Genomic DNA, 20,124 nt, shown 5'->3' with positions numbered 1-20,124 from the left:
GAGAGCCATACATCATGGGCCAGCGAGAAACACATCATGGGCCAGCGAGCCGCACATCATGGGCCAGCGAGCCACACATCATGGGCCAGAGAGCCACACATCATGGGCCAGAGAGCCACACATCATGGGCCAGAGAGCCGCACATCATGGGCCAGAGAGCCGCACATCATGGGCCAGAGAGCCGCACATCATGGGCCAGCTAGCCACAGGTTGGTGACCCCTGATCTAAACTCTTGATGTGAGGGGGAAGCCCCAGGGCGGCGCTGAGCGGCTTTATTTTAGGGTAAATTGCTCTTTGCCCTTTTTGTTGCAGTTTTCCCTTCAGGTTTGTACTTCTATGAAGTGTCGGAGTTGTCTGTAATCTTATCAGCAGTATCACTGCTCTGCAGCGCGCACTCCGGAGGCCCAGAAGGCAGGTAATGGCCGCACACAACCTGCGCACTCGGTGACCCCGTCACAGGTAGTTGCCATGCGGAAGACGCGTGCTGGGGGCGGAGCCATAGGGCCGAGATGGGCGGAGCGGCACGAGGGGCAGCATAGAGGGCGGGGCTTAGTGCGTTGTATACATACATCCCTACTGCCGTGCGCTGCGGAGGTCCCTGCTGATCTGCATTGAGCCGCCCGTTATGTCTCCAGCCGGAGCGATGAGCAGCGGAGAGACTCACATCTAACCGGATCGTATTGGACGAGATTACAGCGGCCGGTGAGTAAGAGGCGGGACAGCGGGCGCCGGGCACTCCTCACCGGGCTGACTGCTGGAGAGCCGGGTCATGTGTGCAGTGCTATCAGCCAGTGATGTACGACCCCCCGAGAAGAGCCACCTCTAACCCGCAGAGGGGATCGTTCTGCCCGGTGTGATGGCTGCAATAAGTTGTGTAAAACTTTCCAGAACTGGTCTGTGATGTACGATCTCGGGGCAGCCGGGGCTCAGCTTCATACGGCCCCGTACAGGGATAGATGGGGGGCGCAGGGATAGATGGGAGGCGCAGGGATAGATGGGGGGCGCAGGGATAGATGGGGGGCGCAGGGATAGATGGGGGGCGCAGGGATAGATGGGGGGCGCAGGGATAGATGGGGGGCGCAGGGATAGATGGGGGGCGCAGGGATAGATGGGGGGCGCAGGGATAGATGGGGGGCGCAGGGATAGATGGGGGGTGCAGGGATAGATGGGGGGCGCAGGGATAGATGGGGGGCGCAGGGATAGATGGAGGGCGCAGGGATAGATGGAGGGCGCAGGGATAGATGGGGGGGGGTGCAGGGATAGATGGGGAGTGCAGGGATAGATGGAGGGCGCAGGGATAGATGGGGGGCGCAGGGATAGATGGGGGGCGCAGGGATAGATGGGGGGCGCAGGGATAGATGGGGGGCGCAGGGATAGATGGGGGGCGCAGGGATAGATGGGGGGCGCAGGGATAGATGGGGGGCGCAGGGATAGATGGGGGGCGCAGGGATAGATGGGGGGCGCAGGGATAGATGGGGAGCGCAGGGATAGATGGGGAGCGCAGGGATAGATGGGGAGCGCAGGGATAGATGGGGAGCGCAGGGATAGATGGGGAGCGCAGGGATAGATGGGGAGCGCAGGGATAGATGGGGAGCGCAGGGATAGATGGGGGGCGCAGGGATAGATGGGGGGCGCAGGGATAGATGGGGGGCGCAGGGATAGATGGGGGGCGCAGGGATAGATGGGGAGCGCAGGGATAGATGGGGGGCGCAGGGATAGATGGGGAGCGCAGGGATAGATGGGGAGCGCAGGGATAGATGGGGAGCGCAGGGATAGATGGGGAGCGCAGGGATAGATGGGGAGCGCAGGGATAGATGGGGAGCGCAGGGATAGATGGGGAGCGCAGGGATAGATGGGGGGCGCAGGGATAGATGGGGAGCGCAGGGATAGATGGGGGGCGCAGGGATAGATGGGGAGCGCAGGGATAGATGGGGAGCGCAGGGATAGATGGGGAGCGCAGGGATAGATGGGGAGCGCAGGGATAGATGGGGAGCGCAGGGATAGATGGGGAGTGCAGGGATAGATGGGGGGCGCAGGGATAGATGGGGGGCGCAGGGATAGATGGGAGGTGCAGGGATAGATGGGAGGGGCGCAGGGATAGATGGGAGGGGCGCAGGGATAGATGGAGGGCGCAGGGATAGATGGAGGGCGCAGGGATAGATGGAGGGCGCAGGGATAGATGGAGGGCGCAGGGATAGATGGGGCGCCGTACAGTTTTATCCGAGAGCTTCACTGTACGCAGATAATCTCATACCTCCTCCCGCAAGACTACAACCTGCAGTAACCCCCAGTCCACTACAGAGCAGTACCCCCACCTACTGTCCACTACAGAGCAGTACCCCCACCTACTGTCCACTACAGAGCAGTACCCCCACCTACTGTCCACTACAGAGCAGTACCCCCACCTACTGTCCACTACAGAGCAGTACCCCCACCTACTGTCCACTACAGAGCAGTACCCCCACCTACTGTCCACTACAGAGCAGTACCCCGACCTACTGTCCACTACAGAGCAGTACCCCCACCTACTGTCCACTACAGAGCAGTACCCCCACCTACTGTCCACTACAGAGCAGTACCCCCACCTACTGTCCACTACACCCCTGTACCCCACTCACTGTACTTTCACCCATCCCCCTCACCTACTATACCCCCACCTATTGTCCACTACACCCCTGTATCCTCATCCACTGTACCTCCACCCATCGTTCACCCATTCCCCCACCTACTGTGCCCTCAGTCCACTATACCACTGCACTACCAGCTCTACCCTCGCCTATTGTATCCTCCCCCATCCTCTGTAGACTGTGCCCCTTGCGGGCAGGGTCCTCTCTCCTGTACCAGCCTGTGCCTTGTATTATTCATGATTATTGTACTTATTTTTATGTATACCCCTTTTCACATGTACAGGGCTGTGCTCGTTACATTACAAATTACATTACAAAGGCCAGTTCTAATCCAAAGTTGGTCCACCAGTGATTTAATGGAGGATGGGCCATCACTGTCAGAGAAGTGGTTATCCAGTTGTGTGCCCAATACCGTGCTTGATCCCCTGGTGCCACGCGCCGGGTAACTTTGGTGTGTACCTTGTGCCGCTCGCTGGGTGAGTTGGTGTGCGCCTTATGCTGCGCCCTGGGTAACTTTGGTGTGTGTGCGCCTTGTGCCGTGCACTGGGAAGCTTTGGTATGTGTCCGATGGCACGCACTCTGTTGTTACTGTGGATTGCTGTTTTTGCAGATCGTTCATATCTGGACCTGCTCCCTATTCCTGAGCTTTTATCCATCCTCCTTATTCAGGCAGATTTCAGCTATAGACATTTTAGGGCCAGTATCCTGCAGCGTGGTATCTCACTGGTATCCTGCAGCGTGGTATCTCACTGGTATCCTGCAGCGTGGTATCTCACTGGTATCCTGCAGCGTGGTATCTCGCTGGTATCCTGCAGCGTGGTATCTCACTGGTATCCTGCAGCGTGGTATCTCACTGGTATCCTGCAGCGTGGTATCTCACTGGTATCCTGCAGCGTGGTATCTCACTGGTATCCTGCAGCATGGTATCTCACTGGTATCCTGCAGCGTGGTATCTCACTGGTATCCTGCAGCCTGGTATCGCTGGTATCCTGCAGCGTGGTATCTCACTGGTATCCTGCAGCGTGGTATCTCACTGGTATCCTGCAGCGTGGTATCTCACTGGTATCCTGCAGCCTGGTATCGCTGGTATCCTGCAGCGTGGTATCTCACTGGTATCCTGCAGCCTGGTATCGCTGGTATCCTGCAGCGTGGTATCTCGCTGGTATCCTGCAGCGTGGTATCTCACTGGTATCCTGCAGCCTGGTATCGCTGGTATCCTGCAGCGTGGTATCTCGCTGGTATCCTGCAGCGTGGTATCTCGCTGGTATCCTGCAGCGTGGTATCTCGCTGGTATCCTGCAGCGTGGTATCTCGCTGGTATCCTGCAGCGTGGTATCTCGCTGGTATCCTGCAGCGTGGTATCTCGCTGGTATCCTGCAGCGTGGTATCTCGCTGGTATCCTGCAGCGTGGTATCTCGCTGGTATCCTGCAGCGTGGTATCTCGCTGGTATCCTGCAGCGTGGTATCTCGCTGGTATCCTGCAGCGTGGTATCTCGCTGGTATCCTGCAGCGTGGTATCTCGCTGGTATCCTGCAGCGTGGTATCTCGCTGGTATCCTGCAGCGTGGTATCTCGCTGGTATCCTGCAGCGTGGTATCTCGCTGGTATCCTGCAGCGTGGTATCTCGCTGGTATCCTGCAGCGTGGTATCTCGCTGGTATCCTGCAGTGTGGTATCTCGCTGGTATCCTGCAGCGTGGTATCTCGCTGGTATCCTGCAGCGTGGTATCTCGCTGGTATCCTGCAGCGTGGTATCTCGCTGGTATCCTGTGCATCTTACACACAAGGATAACTCTAGGTAATATGATGATGTTAGGGGTCAGTCTTGTTTCCTTGGGATCAGCGGCCCCATGTTCTGCCCCGCCACCTGCACATTTAGCCAAACCCAATGTTTATGGGGCATCTGACTGTTGTGGTTGCCAGTGCAGTGCCCTGTTATAGCCCACAGCTGGACGGATGGCACTGATCAGTGGTTTATCATCACCTCCTTCTTAATGCTTTGCTCACAGTGTTATCTTGTCCAGTTTGCCCCCACCCCCCTCTCCAGTATGGGGGGCTGGCAGGTCCTGTAGGGCAGCTGCAGGCCCATGTGTTGCTGGTTTAGGAAGACTTTGCATTCTTTCTCTGTTATCTGGGAGGAAGCCATTCATATGATAATGTGCTGTAGAGGCTGTGCTGTTAACCCCTCATTCTACTGATCACTTCTTGTAGGTAAATAGATGAGAAAATTAGATTATTGGGTTTTCTTTTATCTCCTGCCCATGAAGTCTCCAGTTTTCTTTCAGCTTTTGTCCTCTTTTTATTACATTGTTATGGGCTTTTATCTAAACTTCCTCTAGTTAATGATTACATGTTCTAGTCCGATTATTGTGATTGCTGCTTCTCGATCACTAGTTTTGGGCTAGGTCCAAAAATGACGAGTTTTTCCACGTAGAACCTACTTCAGGAAACGTTCCTTTCTTGAAGAGGTTTTCATATTTTTGGAGCCTATTGTCAGCCATTTGATGGATCAGTGCTTAGATTGGAGCGAATTCTATCAGGATTCCATTCAAGGAATTGACCATCAAGTTTTATTGAAAACCTGTTCCAAAAATGTGTATGAAAACTCCTCATGTGATCACCAAAGTGTATTTCCAGTTGAAGTGATTACAAAGTTATCCTAGCATTTTTTTTAGAAGGATTTTTGGACTGCGTCTGCTCCAAAAACCTTTCAGAAAAACTGGGAAGACTTTTGCCGTACATATGTACATGGTGTCTGTGTACAGGGACCCCCTGGAGAAAACTAAAACTATTCTTTCTTTGATTTCATGCTACTATTTCTGAACTGAATTGTAGTATAACGTTAAACATATAGCGGTGTTATCTGGGTTATTTTTGGGAGTATTATTTTATCACATCACATTGGTTGAAGTGCACTGTATATGGCTGTAATTTCATGGCACTATATGTCAGTATTGTGTTTGACAACAATTCCAATAAAAAGTTAATAAGTTATCCATCCACATTAATAAATTAAGTGCAAGGGGGGTGGAAAATGCATTGATTTATTGGTTTGTGCGGATTTTCACTCGTCACGGGGGTGGGGGTGGGTCGCTGATCATTAATACTGACCCTAGACTATTAATGGTAGGGTTAGGTATTTGCACCATAAAGGGCTGTCTCGGCTCTGCATTGTACCCTGTATGTGTCACTGATTTACTATAGACATTGTATACATCTAATTCTGCACAACGGTCCTGATTCATCAACCAGTATTCATCAGAACTCTGGTGGAAAACACAAGGGTTGCAAAATTTTTCTGGAACCTGACGTTGCATAAATATTTTGCCTCTTTTGTTGTTTTTTCCCCAGTTCCCGCCAGCTTTGCTAAAGGCGGTTGAACTGGAGTGGGGCGTCAAGTCCGCCAGCAAATTCAACAAAATACGCCAGAAATCCTGATGAATTAGGCTCACTCTACTCCAGTGGTCCCTATACTGGGACTCGTGTACACTGTGCCAGTCTCTCCCCGTACATGTTAGATGGCTGCCGGGCAAACAATGCTTCAGGTAATCGTTCAGCCGACAGCCATCTTGGCAGTTTGTCTCCTATACAGGAGTGGCTTTTCTCGTGAAACGCTGCTGTGTTCTCTTAGCAAACCGTTGCCAGGTAGATCTGTTACCAGCTTATCTGCGGAAGGAAAAACAATTGGTGGTCCGAAATTGGACATGCCCCATTCATATCCTCCCCGACAATCTGTTGGCTGGAGCCCCCATACGTATTAGGCTGCTTCCACACATCCGTTTTTTAGCAGTGCGGCTAAATCCGGCTCTAAAACCTATGCAACGGATGCGGTGAAAAAAACTCATCCTTTGCATAAGTTTTTACATGCGGCCCGTCCGTTTTTTGCCGGTTGTGGCAGGCTACTGAGCATGCGCAGTGCAAAAAACCACATGCGGCGGCCGGATGCAGTTTTTGCCGCATCCGGTGTCCATAGGCATGCATTGGAAAAAGCGCCGCATCGACCGGATGCGGCGCGATGCGTTTTTTTGTTTTTTTGCCGGACAAAAAACGTGCCAGGCAACGTTTCATCCGGCCGCCGCATGGGCTAAATATGCCGCATCCGGCAAAAAATGGACAGAACGCAAGGCCATGCGGCACAATCCGGCACTAATGAAAGTCTATGCTGAAAAAACGCAACCGGCGGCAAAAAAAACTGTTGCGTTTTTTCTGCAAAGAGCCGGATTGTGCCGCACAGGAAAAACCGGAGGTGTGAAAGCGGCCTAAGACTGCTGACAAAACCTGTTGCTATTAGCCTGCTCAGGCAACATTAATATAATGTGTGATGGGGACTATGTCTCATACATTGTGTATACATAGGAGTATTCTCCCTTGTTCTAGGAGCGAAAGCTCTGTACGCCTGGGCATGGGGTTGTGAAACTGTCTGAAAAAATGATTTGTTGTCAATAGCAACCAATCACTGCGCAACTTCTATGTCAAAATGTACTTTTGGACCAAAAAAACCTAAATCGTTAGATCGATCCGGTATGGTCCGATATGCATGAGCCCTGAGTCCATTATCACAGCCATGGCAAGACCCTTAAAGGGAACCTGTCAGGTCCAATATGCACTCAGAACCACGAGCAGTTCTTGATGCCTATTGCTAATCCCTGCCTAACCATCCCTGTATACACTAGCATAGATAAAGGGAACTATGTGCTCTGAGCCGAAATCCCCCATGGGACGCGATGGCAGGAGAGGTGAGTGAGATCATTCTGTGAAGCTGCACATTCATTAGCATGATAGCACGCCCACAGGGGTGTAATAACATGCTAATGAGGGGCGACTGACCGGGTAACTAACGCCCAGGGGGCTACTCCTTTTGCTCATTAGCATACGATATAAGATCTTTAGAAATACTTTTTCTAAAGATCTCTTTATCTATGCTAGTGTATACAGGGATGGTTAGGCAGGGATTAGCAATATACACTCAGAACTACTCTTGGTTCTGGGTTCATATTTCACCTGACAGGTTCACTTTCATCTTACAGGTTAATGTATTTATTAGAATTTTAATCATCATCATCATTGTATTCTTTATCTTTGGCGTCTATTATACTTCATTGTGGCCTAACTGCAATGTCGGAGTACTGACCATCACTTAAGGTACCGTCACACTAAGCGACGCTCCAGCGATCCCACCAGCAACCTGACCTGGCAGGGATCGCTGGAGCGTCGCTACACGGGTTGCTGGTGAGCTGTCAAACAGGCAGATCTCACCAGCAACCAGTGGAAGCCATGCTGCGCTTGGTATCTAAGGTAAATGTCGGGTAACCAACCCGATATTTACCATGGTTACCAGCGCACACCGCTTACCGCTGGCTTCCTGCACTCCTAGCCAGAGTACACATAGCCAGACTACACATTGGGTAATTAACCCTATGTGTGCAGGGAGCAGGGGCCGGCACTGACAGCGTGAGAGCGGCGGACGCTGGTAACGAAGGTAAATATCGGGTAACCAAGGACAGGGCTTCTTGGTTACCCGATGTTTACATTGGTTACCAGCGTCCGCAGAAGCAGTCTCCCTGCTGCCTGCACATTTAGTTGTTGCTGTCTCGCTGTCACACACAGCGATCTGTGCTTCACAGCGGGACAGCAACAACTAAAAAATGGTCCAGGACATTCAGCAACAACCAACGACCTCACAGCAGGGGCCAGGTTGTTGCTGGATGTCACACACAGCAACATCGCTAGCAACAGGGCTGCTACGTCACAAAAGTCGTGCCTCAGCAGTGATGTTGCTTAGTGAGACGTGGCCTTTAGACTCTTGAACCGAACTCCAGAGCCCCCTCTATCCCTATGAGGCGTTTAGCTTTGGGTCAGGAGACCTGTGATTAGTCCAGAACTTGTTTTACAGACTTATTCTATAGAATGTCTAGCATATTTTTGGCAAAGTATAAAATAATAGAAACGTGAATAAATGACAAATCTTATAAACGAGATGCAAATTGGCATTGGCTCTCCCTAACTACTTAGTTTCTGACTGCTGTTTCCCTCACCAATCTATAGTCCTTCATTTGAGGGGGCGTTCTACTCCACAATCTCTTTCTGTCCTTTGGGGGTGGTAGTTTGTACGCGCACTGCCGCTAGGGTATAAAGGCCCCGTCACACTAAGCAACATCGCTAGCAACATCGCTGGTAACGAACAACTTTTGTGACGTTGCTAGCGATGTTGCTGTGTGTGACATCCAGCAACAACCTGGCCCCTGCTGTGAGGTCGTTGGTTGTTGCTGAATGTCCTGGGCCATTTTTTAGTTGTTGCTGTCCTGCTGTGAAGCACAGATCGCTGTGTGTGACAGCGAGACAGCAACAACTAATGTGCAGTGAGCAGGGAGCCGGCTTCTGCGGAGGCTGGTAACTAATGTAAACATCGGGTAACCAAGAAGCCCTGTCCTTGGTTACCCGATATTTACCTTTGATACCAGCCTCCTCCGCTCTCACTGCCTGTGCTGCCGGCTCCTGCTCTGTGCACATGTAGCTGCAGCACACATCAGGCAATTAACCCGATGTGTGCTGTAACTAGGAGAGCAAAGAGCCAGCGCTCAGTGTGCGCTGCTCCCTGCTCTGTGCACATTTAGCTGCAGCACACATCGGGTTAATTAACCTGATGTGTGCTGTAACTAGGAGACTGGGGGCTGGTCACTGGTTGCTGGTGAGCTCACCAGCAACTCGTGTAGCCACGCTCCAGCGATCCCTGCCAGGTCAGGTTGCTGGTGGGATCGCTGGAGCGTCGCAGTGTGACAGCTCACCAGCAACCTCCTAGCAACTTACCAGCGATCCCTATCGTTGTTGAGATCGCTGGTAAGTTGCTTAGTGTGACTGGACCTTTATATATACGAAGGCCTCATTATTGCCAAGGTTGGGCCTCCTCCGGGGCCAGAGATTTTAGGCCCTACTAAATGTAAGCTGCCTACACGGAGCTATAAAGTTGTGCCCTCCTAGATAAGAAAAGATGACTATTCTGTATAAAGAGCAACAAGGTTCCTCGAACATTGCTGCACCTGACTCCAAATAACCCAGTTAATAAAAAAACCAACCAAACAAACAAAAAAAACAGTGAAGCCCAATAAAAGTATAGATGCCTAAAGTAGTGCTGGACCTAGCAGTCCACGACACTTGAGATATACAGCCAGAGCTGTTCGGAGGAGGGATGACAGATATTTTTGTCTTTACACTATCACTCACTTATTCTCCTCAGATAAGACTGCATAGTTTGTTTTTCTATTTTAGTCATCTTTTTGCTGACCTACATTTTGTGGTCTGAAGTAATGCTTCAAAAAGTGTCCTAAAATAGGAACTAGTGACCTTTTAATGGTTCCTTGTGGGTGACTCTTGATCTGCTATAACTGATCTTTACAATATTTCACCTTACACAATGTGTAAATCTCAATTATTATATTTTAATACCTAAATGCAGATATTTGCCTATACTTTAATGTAAACGGCTAGCAGACTGACATTTTTACACATTTTATGTCTTATATTCCCATATGTGTTTTCTCCAAATGCTTCAAAATGGCATACTTAAAGAAATTGGATGCACAGGCACACGTTCCTCTAAAAATGCATGATATTGAAAACTCCTCTAAAAACCTTACTTCAGGTAGGGACTGGTCTAAGATGTCCCAAAAAGAGGCAACATTAGGTAAAAGATAAGACTTAAGAAAGGAAGACCACATAAAAAATAGGACATGTTATAGAGAGAATAAGGTGCAATTACTAGAGCCGCAAAATAGAAAAACAGACAACCGTGATGGATCGGGGTCTGAGTCTTTTAAGATGGATTTTGGAGTGGATTCTGTTCCAGAGTCATCAAAACTGCTTCAAATACTAAGTACGGTAGTAGGGATGAGCGAGCACTACCATGCTTGGGTGCTCGGGTCTCGTAACTAAGAGTTGGCTGCTCAGACAGCTCAACTCGAGTACCGAGTATAATGGAAGCCAATGGCGAATTTGAGCATTTTTCCTGAAGACCTTCCAGAAAAATGCTCGAGTTCCCATCCAGTCGACCTGTCCGAGCATCCAACTGCCCGTTACAAGACCGGAGTATGGCAATACTTGCTCATCACTATAAGCTACCTAGTCATCTTAATTGGAAAACCTGCGTATGGTTCTGTACTAATAATAGTAATATACAGTGTGGAAAAAAGTATTTGGGCAGCCACCAAGTGTGCAAATTCTCCCACTTTAAAAGATGAGAGGCCTGTAGTTGACATCACAGGTAGACCACAACTAGAGATACAAAATGAGAAAACAAGACCAGAAAATCAGACAATCTTGTCTGATTTTTGCAAGATTTTATTTGCAAATTATGGTGGAAAATAAGTATTTTGTCAATAACCAGTTCATCTCAATATTTTGTTATATATCCTTTGTTGGCAATGACAGAGGTGAAACGTTTTCTGTAAGCGTTCATAAGGTTGGCACACACTGTTTATGGTATGTTGGCCCATTCCTCCATGCGGATCTCCTCTAGAGCAGTGATGTTTTGTCTTGTCGCTGAGCAACACGGACTTTCAATTTCCTCCAAAGGTTTTCAATGGGGTTGAGATCTGGAGACTGGCTAGGAGGCCACTCCAGGACCTTCATATGCTTTTTATGAAGCCACTCCTTTGTTGCCCTGGCGGTGTGCTTGAGATCATGCCGAAAAACCCAGCCAAGTTTCATCTTCAATTTCCTTGCTGATTGAAGGAGGTTTGCACTCAAAATCTCACGATAATGGCCCCATTCATTCTTTTATGTACACGGATCAGTCATCCTGGTCCCTTTGCAGAGAAACAGCCCCAAAGCATGATGTTGCCACCCCCATTCTTCACAGTAGGTTTGGTGTTCTTTGGATGCAACTCAGCAGTCTGTCTCCTCCAAACATGACGAGTTGCGTTTCTACCAAACGGTTCTGAAGATTTTGTTATATTGAGCCTGAAGAAGAGACCTGAGTAGTCTCGAAAACTTGCTATTAATACCATCTTTTCAGTTAGCCATTAAAAGGTATCAACCACTGAGAACTTCAGTTCTGTTAAACAATTTTTTATCTCTGGCTAACACGGTACAAAGATATATATTTTACCTGTATTTTTTGGTCAGTGATTTGCGTCTGTATTTGTACATCAAAGGCAAGAGTGGAAGCTACAGAGAGGAAAAGGTATAAGGCTATGTGCGCACTTTGCAGGCTTTTTTTTTTTTTTTGCATTTTGGCTGCGTTACAACTGCACTGTGTCATTGACAAAATGCATGCGTTCTGATTCCCCAGCAAAGTCTATGAGAATCTTGTAAAATCTAAAATCTGTGCGCATAATGCTTTTTGAAACGCAGCGTTTTGATTGTCCAAAAATTTATCAAAAACCCATGCATTTGAAGAAGCAACATGTCAATTGTTTTTGCCATTTTGGCTGCGTTCTACACCCATTAAAATCAATGAGTTGTAGAAAATCGCTGCCAAAATGTGAAGCACAGCTGATCGCGCTACTCACTTCAGTTGCTGCATGGAGCTGACAGGAGCGGCGGTGTTCTACTGCCGATCCTGTCAGCTTCCGATGTAGCCGCGCAATCACAATGAAGTCAGGTGAAGTTCATCCGAGTTAATTATGATCGCGTGGCTCTCTCGCAGCCAGCCATGCTCTTTTTTGACAGTGCGGTCCCACTCTGCTCTGCTGCAAGTCTATGGGGATGCTGCAGAGCAGAGTGGGAGCGGACTGTCAAAAATGTGCGTTTTGGATGCTTTTCCCACCCTATGGCAGAGAAAGCATCCAGAACGCATGAATTCTCCAGGAATGTGCGCACATTGCGTTCTGCCGAATGAGTCTCAGAACGCAGCTTTTTTGGCTGCGTTCTGAGATGCACAGGTAGTGACTTACACGCTGCGGAATTGAACGCAAAGTGCGCACATGGCCTAATAACAAGAGTTGTGGGTCCAAACCAAGGAAGGCTTACTCTTGGTTTTGGCTTACAAATACTGATGGAACACTCTTCCTAAAATATTCCTGTGTGAATCAGGCCTTATTGTTTATTTGGGGATTTAGTTTTAGGACTTCTATAAAGCAGGAAAAAGCTATAGGAAGGTGCCGTGTACATCCTGCTTCCAATTTCCAAGATAATGGAGACTGTGGAAGGAAGCTGCACTCTTCCAACTTTCCCATGTGGCAGCCCTTCTGCTTTTGGATTGACCTCTCACTAATGAAAGGCTTTCAGGAATATCTTGAAGCTCACATGAAAAGGAAGAAAACCAGCTGGACATTGTTCCTAGAAAGCTGACCTTCTTGAAATATGATATTCCCTGGCTTCCTAAATCCTGCAGTTATACATTGCTTCATGTGACAAAATTCCTGCAAAACTTGTTAGGACAAGTCTCGACAATAGTCAAGGAACGTGTCTGTAGTATGTCCTAACTACCAGTTATGTAAAGTAGTGACCAGCTCCCTCATTGCACTGAAGTTTCCACTGTTTGGGAACGAGTCGGGCACAGGAAGATGCATCTCCCCTTTTAGGCCATTTTCACACAGCATTTTTTTTAGATGCTGGAGCAGCCGCCAAGTTTTTACAGGCAAAAGCTCTTCAGGAAAAACCAGACTATATCTTTTTCCTTAGGCATCTTCGCCATTGTTCTCCCAGTGGCTCCATTACCGGCTTCTTTTACTCTTTACTGTGGAGTGTAGACTGCGGGCGGATTCCCTATGGAAACCGCCCGGCGAATGAGCATGTCACTTCCGTTAACCACTTCAGCGTTTCAGAAGTGACATAAGAGACTTTATGGGGTGGTTTTACAGCGCTTTCAGACAAGTTCCTCGTATTATCTGCCTGAAAATGACGCCGTGTGCACATAGCCTTAGCTTCACTTACTTGGCAGGTTTCTTCATAAAACTAGGATTTTTCTCTGAGCTGCCATAGTGTTTCAGAGTAAAGCTGCGATAAGAGAACCTGGCAGTATTTCGCACCGCCTCTGGTTAGCGCAGCATGCGTCTGCTGATAACTCCACATTATCTGTTTAATTCCATTGCTAATTCATGTAGACTGCAAAAGTCAAGCGCATATTAGTTTAGTTTCTATAAATGTTACCATAAGGCGAAAAAGAGAAAATGCAAAGCTGTAAGATCTTATGCACACACTGCTATTAGGTGACCCCATTATTTGGACCCTTCCTCGGTGCTTCCAATTTTATATAGATGCCCACACGAATTCTCAGAGATTTTATAGGTAGTAAAATGCACATTAACTGCTATGATAAGAAGCAGAGGGGACTATTATGGCTCATGGAGAACAGGGCTGTGGAGTCGGAGTCGGAGTCGGAGTCGGAGCTCATTTTGGTGGAGTCGGAGTCGGTATAAAATGCACCGACTCCGACTCTTAAAATATATAATAAATTGGGGACAGGAGTGCAATGCAGAATGTGCTGAATATTTTACTAAATAATAACATTTAGTATAATGCTTATATTTAAGTGAAAAATTTATTGTAGTACAATGTGAACATCAGACATTTAATTGTTTTTATGATACAATAATCAAGATATTTGGATAGAACATAAAATATTTATTGGAATACAACTTTAGAACACAAAAAACTAATAAATTGTAAATATGTAATATATATATATATATATATATATACACACAGTGTATATACACACACAAGATATATATGTAATCTACTGTATATTACATAGTGTATTACATATTTACAATTTATTACAGTTTTTTGTGTTCTAAAGTTGTATTCCAATAAATATATTTTATGTTCTATCCTAATATCTTGATTATCGTATCATAAAAATTATTAAATGTCTGATGTTCACATACACATATTCATGTACTACAATAAATTTTTCACCTAACTAAGCAATATATGTAGGAGTCGGAGTCGGAGTCGGAGTCGGAGTCGGAGTCGGAGTCGGAGTCGGAGTCGGAGTCGGAGTCGGAGTCGGAGTCGGAGTCGGAGTCGGAGTCGGAGTCGGAGTCGGAGTCGGAGTCGGAGTCGGTGCAAGAGAATTTGAGGAGTCGGAGTCGGAGTCGAAGGTTTGGCTTACCGACTCCACAGCCCTGATGGAGAACATGACTACTCATACATGCCCACATTGATTCTTTATGGTGTACTTTCTTCAGTGTCTGAATGAAATCTAGTCTATTGCCTTGTCTCACAGCCATTGTAGGACCATAGTTGTCCTATTTGAGAACTGCCACAATTCACACCACTGCCATTATAGGGGTTGGTCAAGAAATATTATTGTACCGAAGCTTTTCCTCAGAATGTGGGATGTGAGGGCCTTGTGATGACATTTTGTATACAGCCCACATGGTTCAGCCCATACCACAGAAGATTCCTGTATTTTTTTTCTCCTCAGAATTGAGAAGTATTCAGTGTTACCTAGATGATGATAAATGTGCTTAACGGGAACCAGGTTTTTCCCTTAAGAGCTGTGGCCACCACCAGTGAGCTCTTATATACAGCTGTCCAGAATACTATATATAAGAGCCCAGGCCGCTCTGTAGAATGCAAAAAACACCTTAATAATACTGACTTGGGGAGGCCGGTCCGATGGGTGTCGCTGCTCTCGGTCCGGCTCCTCCTCCATCTTGTGCGACCACCGTCCTACTACCCAGCCACGTGTGCATTAGGCATTTTGTGTAATTCAGACAGAGTCCTCCATTGTGCTCCTGTGCACTTTGATCTGCCCAGCTGTGGGCAAAGCAAAGTACTGTAATGCGCAGGCGTGAGGAAAGGTCAAAGACCGCCTGTACATTAAGATACTTTGATCTGGTGTGTGTTATACAGAGCGTCCTGGGCTCTTATATAAAGTATTCTAGAATGCTGTATATAAAGGGTTCACTGGTGGTGGCCACAGCTCATAGGGGAAAAACCGGGTGACAGGTTCCCTATAAAATAATAAATTAGGCATTACCTTTTAATCCCACACTACTTCACAGCTGCTGTTCTGGTAATCCTTTCTGGTCCTCCTATGATGATAACTGATGCCATTGTCTCTTGCGGGTACACTGAATTTGCTGTGCAGATTTTCCCTATAGAACTTGTATCAAATGCAGAAAATGCACAAATAAAAAACTGCACTTGTGTTTTTAGTGTATTTACGCTGTGGAAGCGCATAAAAAACGAACATCCGGTAATAACAGAAGTATATCAAAGTTTTGTCAAAACCAAATACCAGGCAGTATAAAAAATAAAGCAACTTTGTTTAAAACGTCCCATACCAACAAGAGGCAAACACATTAAACTCATGTAAAAAAACAAACGAACAACCAAAAAAACCCCCAAAACAACACCTCCGAAAACTAATGTAAAAAGACGCAACTAACCTAGTTTACATGATAGCTGCAGAAATGCTCCAGTCATTCGGCAATATCAAAAGCTCAGTGTGGAAATGAAGCCTTGATGAACTACTGTATATTTCTGCCTTTTAAAACAAAATAATATGTAGGCTGACTGTTTGTAGGTGAAGGGTGAAAGCAGTTAACGTCCTGGTTTCTAAGAAAACCGGTAAAACGCAAAACTCGGCGTTCCATATTTAAGTCATGAAATCTAAATCCATCATTTTCACAAATATGCAACGTTTCTGTCTCCCAAGAAGTTCTTCTCCAAGTTGAAATCTTGCACTTTTGTGTAAGATGTGCATTTTTTACATGAACTGTAGATCTTATTTGCTCTTAAATGGAACCTGTCAGGTGCAATCTGTACCCAAAACTACGAGCAGTTCTGAGTGCCTATTGCTAATCCCTGTATCTATTAGCAAACATAGATCTTTAGAAAAAGTATTATAAAGATCCTTTATGATATGCTCATGAGTACAGGGTCTAGTTGCAAGGGTGTTACTTCCTGCACTCATTTTGCCCTCTTAGCATGGTAACATGCCCACAGTGGTGTGCTACCATGCTATTCAATGCCCACTGCCCAGCATCCTCATCGGCAGTGACACTCTTACTTGTGTCCGTTGCACCGCCTCAGAACGCTGGGCATAGGGTCATTGCACATGATCGGAAGTCCCCGACACTTCCGGTCATGCGCCCTACACCAGTTTGAAGCCAGGACGCGTACATCCGGCATCATAGTGCGCATGACAGCCCGGGAATCGTGCGCAATGAGTCGAAATCCAGCGTCTGTCTCGGTGGTAGCAGAGGTCAGAGCGACCATATCTCTGATGCTGCACATTAATTAGCATGTTAGTACACCCACAGGGTCGTGCTTGCATACTAAGGGGGCCAACTAGCCAAGCGAAACAACGCCATTGTGACTAGTCCATGGCCTCTTCAACATATTATGAAGGATCTTTAGAAATACATAGAGATCTTTAGAAAAAGTACTGTATGTTACTATATATAGCCTAGGACAGTTAGGCAGGGATCAGTAATATGCACCCAGAACTGCTTGTGGTTCTGGGTACCTATTGCACTTGACAGGTTCCCTTAAGCACCTGTGCATGGATGCCAGTAGTGACAGAACTTTGAGAAGACCATGTGTAGTAGTTTCGATGGACAGCTATCATTCTCTCCCATACACAGGAACTGTCTGTTGGGTGAAATGCTTCAGTGTTCTGTGAGAGAGTTGCTGCTAGACTCCCCTGGCAGTGGTTTATCTCCTGGAGGACAAACGCAGCCGACATCTTTCTCTTTCCTGACTTATTAAGCTGGGTTCACACTAAGCGACAGCGACAACGACGTCGCTGTTGCGTCACCATTTTCTGTGACGCAACAGCGACCTTGTAAGTTGCTGTTATGATCGCTGCTTAGCTGTCAAAACACAGCAGAAGCAGCAGCGATCATAACGACACGCGTCACGGTGTTACATGTCCAGAGAGCAGGGAGCCGCGCACACTGCTTAGCGCTGGCTCCCTGCACTCCTAGCTACAGTACACATCAGGTTAATTACCCGATGTGTACTGCAGCTACATGTGCAGAGAGCAGGGAGCTGCGCACACCGCTTAGCGCTGGCTGCCTGCACTCCTGGCTACAGTACACATCGGGTTAATTACCCGATGTGTACTGCAGCTACATGTGCAGAGAGCAGGGAGCCGGCACAGGCAGCGCAAGACCGGCTGGTAACGAAGGTAAATATCAGGTAACCACCTTGGTTACCCGATGTTTACCTTGTTTACAGCTTACCGCAGCTGCCAGATGCCGGCTCCTGCTCGCTTCATTTCGTCGCTCTCTCGCTGTCACACACAGCGATCTGTGCGTCACAGCGGGAGAGCGACGACCAACAAATTGAAGCTGGACATTCAGCAACGAGCGGCGACCTCACAGCAGGGGCCAGCTCGTTGCTGGATGTCACACACAGCGACAGAGATGGGACGTCGCTGCTACGTCACAGAAAATGGTGACGTAGCAGCGACGTCGTCGCTGTGTGTGACACCACCTTAAAGACTTTAGCTGAGCTGTCATGGAGGTTACCCGGATCCAGCGGTGGCCACCGGGTAACCTCAGTGACAGCTCAGCTAATCGCGCTACTCACCTCAGTTGCTGCGTGGAGCTGTCAGGAGCGGCGGTGTCTTCTGCAGCTCCGGTCACCTTCATGCAGCAGAGCTGGAAGCGACGCTGGACCATCCTGGATTACACCGGACATGGAGGGCTTTTTGGGGCTTATTAAATTGGTGAACCAGGGAATTTGTTAGTGTTTTTTATTTCTAATAAATTATTTTTTCAGGTGTGTGTGTGTGTGTGTGTGTGTGTGTGTGTGTGTGTGTGTTTACTGTAACTTACAGATTAATCATGGAAGGTATCTCGTGGAGACGCCTGACATGATTAATCTAGGATTTAGTGGCAGCTATGGGCTGCCATTAACTCCTTATTACCCCGATTTGCCAACGCACCAGGGCAAATCGGGAAGAGCCGGGTACAGTCCCAGAACTGTCGCATCTAATGTATGCGGCAATTCTGGGCGGCTGCTGACTGATATTGTTAGGCTGGGGGGCTCCCCATAACGTGGAGCTCCCCATCCTGAGAATACCAGCCTTCAGCCGTATGGCTTTATCTGGCTGGTATTAAAATTGGGGCGACCGCACGCCTTTTTTTAAATTATTTAATTATTTATTTCACTGCACAGTAAAGACACGCCCACTGGCTGCCGTGATTGGGTGCATTGGAGAGACTCCAGTAGAAACTCGCAAAAAAGCAGCATGCTGCTTTTTTTTTTTTTCTCAGTTCGATTTGGACTGAGAAAAAAATCGCAAATGCGAGCTGAATCATTGACTAACATGTGTCCGATTCCAATGCGAGGTGTTTCTCGCATTGCTCTACTGCGAGAAACTCGCAAGTGAGAAGCAGCCCTAACATACAAAATCTTTATTTAATCCAGTTCAGATAAAGTGCCTCATAAGGAAGACCGTGAACACATGGATAGTGTTTTCAACGTTTTTCAGGTGAACTTGACACCCTTCATTATGATCAACCTTTTTTCTTTTGGCTAAAGGGCACGTTACACGCTTTGATTTATCAAACAATATGTCGTCGGGGTGACGTCGTTAGTGACGTACATCCGGCCTCATTTGACATATCGTAGCGTGTAACACAAATGAGTGACTGTGAACGAGCAAAAATACTCACCTGATCGTTGCTCGTTGACACGTCGCTAATTTTCAAAAAAATGAACTTCCTTCTGTGCTCTGGTTGTTCATCGTTCCCGAGGCAGCACATGTAGCTCCGTGTGACACCCCGGGAACGATCTGTGGCCGCCGGCAATGCGGTAGGAAGGAGGTGAGTGGGATGTTTACGTCCCGCTCATCTCCGCCCCTCCGCTTCTATTGGCCGGCCGCTGTGTGACGTCGCTGTGACGCCGAACGTCCCTCCCTCTTCAGGAAGTGGATGTTCGCCGCCCACAGCGAGGTCGTTTGGAAGGTAAGTACGTGTGACGGGGGTTTACGACTTTGTGCAACACGGGCAAGAAATTGCCCGTGCCGCACAAACGATGGGGGGCGGGTGCGATCGCACATGCGAACGCAGGATAAATTGAAGCGTGTAAAGCGGCCTTTACACTGGCTATGGCGAAGCTGGTGCCCAAGCTCCATACCGAATGAGGAATAGAAACGTGATGAGCTGGACTTCACACTTTTTTTTAAAACTAGTACATGCTGCGTTTTATTCTTTTCAAGCTGAATATTGCTTATGTGCATTAGCAGATTGCTTTTTATTGGGCATTGTGCTGTACTGTGTACATTTTGCAGAGCGCACACTGACTGTTATCTTATTGTTCACGACTTCTGCATTTCGCCTTGCCCTGCTGGATATCTGCTTCTGTGCCAATTCCTGGCTAATGGCAGAGAAAGTAACTTTACCCCATTCTCCTCTTCGGTCCGATGCCACCTGCAGAGCAAATATCGAGTCTTTGCATAAACTTGATGTATTCGTCAAAAGTTTAAAAATGTGATGTACTCATAATTGTACTTCAGCATCTATAGAAACACCCGACTAAAAGATCTAAACACACTGACGCACCAAACTGTGAAAACCAAAACTTGTCCACTCTC

At 47.7% G+C, this 20,124-nt stretch overlaps 1 protein-coding gene across 2 annotated transcripts in view; it reads left to right on the top strand.

Annotated features, from left to right (window-relative positions):
• The first annotated feature begins 550 nt into the window (after positions 1-550).
• Positions 551-20,124, top strand: part of RUBCNL (rubicon like autophagy enhancer) — an 84,176-nt gene continuing 64,602 nt past the window's right edge. For both annotated transcript variants that reach the window (XM_075334391.1, XM_075334390.1), the window contains exon 1: positions 551-703. The gene's annotated coding sequence lies outside the window, so the exon portion shown is untranslated. The remainder of the gene's footprint in view (positions 704-20,124) is intronic.

This window comes from Anomaloglossus baeobatrachus, chromosome 2 (genome assembly GCF_048569485.1).
Source record: "Anomaloglossus baeobatrachus isolate aAnoBae1 chromosome 2, aAnoBae1.hap1, whole genome shotgun sequence".
Classification (NCBI taxonomy): domain Eukaryota; kingdom Metazoa; phylum Chordata; class Amphibia; order Anura; family Aromobatidae; genus Anomaloglossus; species Anomaloglossus baeobatrachus.
The sequence above is the reverse complement of the archived record's forward strand: the minus strand, read 5'-3'. Positions and strand labels throughout refer to the sequence as shown.